Consider the following 6,000-nt stretch of genomic DNA (forward strand, 5'->3'; position numbering starts at 1 on the left):
CTTCTCTGAAAAGCTGAAGAGCTTATATAGAAGAACTCGTAGCTCTCAGGGACCAGAATTCAGCACAACCTTGTACAATTAATAAAGGAGGTGGGAGAAACCCATCACATCTTGCCTGAACCATTCAACCATTCCCCATTCCAAACACTTCCCCACATCCCAGCCAAACTTCACTCTTTCATGCAAGTCATCATCATCCTAACCCACAAGTGCATTCTTATCACTCTTACCTACCCACTCTCTACCAGAGAGTCCAAATTCCCTAGCAAGGCATTCAAGGCCCACCCCATTCTCATCCCAACCCACCTTTCCAGCTTCATCTCCCAAAATATCCCCCCACACTCAATCCCACATTATCCCTCTATGAAGTTTTGTCAGCCAATCACTCAGAATTCCTTGCTCCTTCCTCTGTGGTCTCATTGTACACTGCTTTTACCTCTAATAATCTGGTCCTATATCTGCCTCTTCCACTAAATGCAAAGGGCAGAATTCGCTAATAAATAATAAGTGAGTAAATAAGTCTGCTAATAAAAAGAAAAAAAAAAGACTGAATGAATGAATGAGAGAGTGAAAATTTCCCCAGTCTATTCTCAACATGGAAACTTACGTCAAACTCTGCATTCCTCTGCTCTAAACTCTCCCATGGCTCCCACCTCACTCAAAGTGAGACAGGAGGGAAGGGGACAGGGCACAACCTTTAAAAGAATGACACAGCCATTGAGGATATGACATAAACTAGTTAGAACCAATTAGGCCCAAGATGGCAGAAGATTCGACTTCCAGTGGACCTTGAGCCTCATTATATGCTCATTGTGATACATTAGCTAAAAGATACACCCAAAGGCGCCATGACAGTTCAGAGGCTGATCATAAACGGCCAAAAAGTGGGTGATGATCTAATTCCTGGAAATCCCCACCCCTTCCCAGAAATGATTGGAATAATCCTCCCACTTATTGGCCTATGAAATTACTCAGCCCATAAAAACTAACCACCCCATATCTCAGGGTCTCTCGCCTTCTGAGATGGCCCACAATCTGTCTATGGAGTGTGTATCTCACGAAATAAACCTGCTTTCCCACTTAGTTCTCAGGGCAGAGCCCCCTTGCCTGCCTGCTTCTATTTCTCACAAGTGTCCTATATTAATGAATCTACTTCTTACCTATCACTCTGCCTCTCACTGAATTCCTTCTGCGCTGAGACATAAAGAACCTGAGCTTCAGTAAGTCCTGACACCAGGTGAGTGATTTTAATTAAAAGACAGTGGGTTCAAGTCCCAGCCCATGGGTTCGAGTCCCAATAGGAATTTTGGCTGGATTCGAATCCCATCTAAAGTGCAATTGGGTTCGAGTCCCAGTCTGAGGTACGTGGTTTCAAAAGAGCCAAGGTCTTGGCATGACCTGCGAGGCCCGTCATGATCTGACTCCCCAGTTCTCTCCAGTGTTTCAGGCCATTCCACTGTCCCCCCTTGCTCACTTCACCCCAATGGCAGCAGCCTCCTTGCTATTCCTCAAACACGCCAGGCACATTCCAGCCTCAGTGCTTTTTTTTTTTTTTAACATCTTTATTGGAGTATAATTGCTTTACAATGGTGTGTTAGTTTCTGCTTTATAACAAAGTGAATCAGTTATACATATACATATGTTCCCATATCTCTTCCCTCTTGCATCTCCCTCCCTCCCACCCTCCCTATCCCACCCCTCTAGGTGGTCACAAAGCACAGAGCTGATCTCCCTGTGCTATGCGGTTGCAGCCTCAGTGCTTTTGCACTTGCTATTCTCTCTGCCTAGAATAGGGGTCAGCAAACTTTTTCCGTAAAGGACCATATAGAAATATTTTTGGCTTTGCAGGCTATAACATCTCTGTTATAACTACTCAACTTTGCATTGTAGTGCAAGGCAAAAGACAGCCATAGACACTATGTAAAGTAATGGGTGTGGTCAGATTTGGCCTGCAGGCTATAGTTGGCCATAACCTTGCTTAGCACATGGAATAGGTGCTCCAAAAGTATTTACTGAATGAATGAATTAATGAATGGGCAAACTATACCCTATGAGACCTGTACAGAGTCAGTAACAACACAGGTTCCCAGGTGAGAATCACAAACTTGGGCTGACAATTCGACAGCCATCCTCCTCCAGTCACCCCCAGCACCCCTCCCAGACTTCCCTCCCCGAGCCCCATCCTCCTCAGGTTGCACCATCCTCCAGGCCTGTCCCTCTAGGCAACGAGGCCACCCCAGCCTTAAGCCCACCTCTGAGTGGGGAAGCAGCAGCAAAGCAGACACAACTCCCAAGACCCAGTTTTCATGCAAATGTCTTCAGTAATAAAAGAGGTGGAAATTGAAAAACATAAAATAGATGATATAGGAGTCAAACTGTATCTAAATAGACTGGAGCTGGAGTTTTCCATAAGGTGTCAGTGAGTCTTTAACATGTAAATGAGTTGCTTCCCTCGGGGTAGCAATTTTAAAAGACCCTGTCAGCCGTGAAATATGTCTGTCGATGAAAAACACCTTTCATTATTAAATCTTTTGCTAATGAATCACCTGCCCTGTTCTGTTTACTTGCCTTTTTTGACTTTCACCTGAGTTGTTTCTCGTAACAGCACATCCTTTTCTTTGGTTGGGGGTGGGAGGGGGAGGTGCCTGGGGCCACTGGACCCTAAAACCTAACCATTAGATAATAATATTAGCAATAACTGATCTTTACACAGCCCTTTGCACTCATTATCTCATTAGTTATTCCACACAACCCAGTGAGGTGAGACAGGTATTACTACCATCCCCAGGTATAAATGAGGAAACCAAGGAGCAGAGAGGGTGAGCGATTTGCCCCAGGTGGCTCAGCTGGTAAATGGCAGAGTAGACCTTCAGCCCTTTCTCTTTATGGCACGTGACCTTCCTGACAGGGACTCGCAGACCTCCAATCACCAACATTCCTAACTCCATTCTCAGGTAACTGCATCAGTCACTATGATTTCTGACCCTCTACCACCCCCAAACAGTGCCAGGCACAGGGAAGACACTGCTTGGCACCCTGGAAATCAACAGCATGTCACAGATCAACCAAAGCACCTCACTAGAAACCACCAATTCAAGGCTATGAAACATTTAGGAGAGCTGTGTTATTGTCAAATCAAGGATGAGCATGGAATCCATCTCGCTGGACCACAGGAAACATACTAGCAAGCACTGAGACAAGGCAAGAGGAGAGTCTGGGAAGTTCTACAAATTAAAAGTTGATGGTCAAATGAAATTCCACCCTCTGTACAGAACTTAATAGGGAACCAAGCACTTACTGTTCACAGGGCTAGGCCTTTTCAGCTACCATCCACCTGCTGCCTGCTCCCCATGCCACATTACAGGACAGTAAGCCTAGAATCACTGCTCCCTGTTTGGTGCACAGGTGAGAATAGCCACAGAGGAAAGAATTTAGGGCTCCAATCCCATTAATCCCATAAAGTGACCACAGCTCCTCCTCCCATTTCCTAGAGAGACCGTTAGACAAACGAGCAGTATTTCTTTTGGTCTGCTCCCAAGACTGGAAAAGACCCAATAATACATTTGGAGAGAGTGATCTGGTTTTCAGGGAAAACTGGTTACTGATGTAGATAAAAAGCAACCAAGGTGGATGATACCATCATGTCTCATATCAATGCTGAGGGACCATCTAGTTGACCTGAGCAGGTTTATAGCCTGCCCTGCCCTGCCCTGCCCTGCCCTGCCCTGCCCTGTAGATAGGAATGTAACCCAAATGTAATCACTCCCTTTCCTAGTGTTTGATGCCCAGAAGGTGATTCAATCAATATTGATTAAAGGAATCCCCAACTGATGCCAAAGTCCCAGAGTAGACGGGAAAAATAAATCTCATCCAGGCAAGGAATAGAATTCTCCACCTACTTCATCCAGAGATAGGGGGACTCAGGGAGAACAGTGGAAAACCAAGCACAAAGAGTGAGTAGCAGGTAAGAGGAGAAGAGTGAGTGAGATTGTAACCGGAAATGTACAGCGCCAAGTGCTTAAACATCTCATGTAACCCTCACAACTACATTCTGGGGTGCATCCTATTAGAGCCTCATTCTACAGATCAGGAAGCTGAGTTTTAGAAAAGGTAAGAAACTTGGCTGGGAAGCTACTAAGTGATGCAGCCAGGACTTGAATACAGGTGTGTCTGCTCCAGCCAAGAGAGCACAAGGTGGATGAGAACAGGGCTTGCTGGGCCCTGAGGTGGGTCCCTGAAGTGCCTCTGATGTAGATAGCTAAACTGAGATGGTTTATTCAGTGACTTGGGGGGGGGGGAGGGGAATGCATGAACCAAGCACTATTCTTGTCGTATAGGTCCCTTGTGCGACAAGAAAATAAGTGTATATCAGAAAGGGAAAAAATGTAAACTCTCCCAGCAGAGGTCAAAGTTTACATCCTGAGGGCTGCTGAGAAATGGCCAAAGATACAGTATGATGTAACCCAGGAAAATTGACACAAGTGTAGACTACATGAAAATCTGTATATAATGTGGGGGAAGAAACAGTGAACAAGGTAATACGTACATGTTTACTATCACTACCGAAGTTAAACTGGCAAGCCAGGACAGAAAGGCCCAGGACCAGGAGTGACGAGTTGGTGCTTTAAGTTCACAGGAATTTTTCCTACAAAACAGTGATACTCCAAAGTATGTTCCCAGACCAGCAGCATCCGTAAGTCCTAGGAGCATGTTAGAAATGCAAATGCTCGCTCCCCACCCCAGACCTACTGAATCAGAAACTTGGGGGATGGGGTCCAGGTTTCTGTGTTGTAACAAGCCCTCCAGGTGATTCTGATGCACGCTAAAGTTTGAGAACTACTGCTTAAAGAAAACGTGTGAAGGCACAGATACAGCCTAATTCACTTTCAACACCGCAAATATTTCCTGAGCAGCCACTAAGTGCCAAGAATCATGGAGGTGATCAATAAGTACTTGTTGAATCGAATGACTTCCTAGTTAGTAGAAAGGAAATGCCACTTAACCTGGGGAGAGAGCTGTACTAGACGTCTTCTAAAGGCTTCTCTCCACACAGCGCTGTCATCAGCACACGTTTACTGTGTGATCCGGCAGCTCAGGTCCCCGCAAGCTCAGGGCCCCGCCAAGTGCTACAGATACGGCGCGCTCCGGCGTCGCGCAGGCCCCTGCGGAGGGCAAGGATATCTGCGCGCCCCCGCTCTTATCCAGCCTGCGCTCCAGCCCCGGACGCCTGCGCCTCGGAGCCCACAGACCACCTAGGCTGAGGAGGTCTAGGTGAGCCGCCTACTGCCTCCCTCCAGCTCCAGCTCTACCTACGCGCAGGACTGCGCCACGCTTCCGCCCACTGGTGAGCCAGGCTGGAGAGTCGCCGCAGAGGGGGTGGGGCACTGCCAGTCACCCGAGTCACATGGCCGCGCGCCGGGTCCCGGGTGATAAGGTCACCGGCCCAGGGTTCCCTCCCGGCTGGAGGCCCCAGCAGAGGCGGGCGCCCGGCGCGTCCATTCTGGCTTACCCGCGCCCCGCAGCCGTGGCAGCCCGGGCTTTGCGCGGGCCTCCGAGGAGCTGCCCCTACTCACCCCGTGGGAAACAGAGACGCGGCGCCCGGCTTCCAGCAGCAGCCTGGTGGCGGGAGTTCGCGGGGAACTTTGCTTGCCGCCACCTCCGGATTGCTCTTAGTGAAGCCGGGGTGCCGCGCGGCCTGCCGGGAGTTGTAGTTCTTCTTGGTTCCCTAAGCCGCGGGGAAAAGGGCCAAAGAACAACCGCTGTCTCCCTGGACCGCTCCACCTAGGGAGGCAGAGGGGTCACAGACACTTGACCTGTCAGATAGCCTGTTTCTTTGCCTGCGCTGCGGCCAGGAGCCTTCCTGAAAACTTATTTTGAAGAAGCTATCCAAATTGGTCATAGATTTATGTTCAGTAGGAGGGTGAAGTCGTGGGTTTGTGTATTAACAACAGGCAAAGAAGTTTACTGACAGTTGCTGAATAGTAAGAAAGTGCTGATCGA

The 6,000-nt window shown here is 48.3% G+C and overlaps 1 protein-coding gene across 6 annotated transcripts in view; it reads right to left on the bottom strand.

Moving 5' to 3' along the window:
- ADCK1 (aarF domain containing kinase 1) overlaps positions 1-5,668 on the bottom strand; it is a 123,810-nt gene extending 118,142 nt beyond the window's left edge. For 4 of the 6 annotated variants that reach the window (XR_011073812.1, XM_068541951.1, XM_068541948.1 and 1 more), the window contains exon 1: positions 5,574-5,668. The gene's annotated coding sequence lies outside the window, so the exon portion shown is untranslated. Of the gene's footprint in view, positions 1-5,003; positions 5,079-5,313; positions 5,385-5,573 lie in introns of those variants that run through there. The other 2 variants (XM_068541950.1, XM_068541949.1) reach the window with 2 other exon arrangements.
- Between the last annotated feature and the right edge of the window lie 332 nt (positions 5,669-6,000).

This window comes from Eschrichtius robustus, chromosome 1 (genome assembly GCF_028021215.1).
Source record: "Eschrichtius robustus isolate mEscRob2 chromosome 1, mEscRob2.pri, whole genome shotgun sequence".
Lineage (NCBI taxonomy): Eukaryota > Metazoa > Chordata > Mammalia > Artiodactyla > Eschrichtiidae > Eschrichtius > Eschrichtius robustus.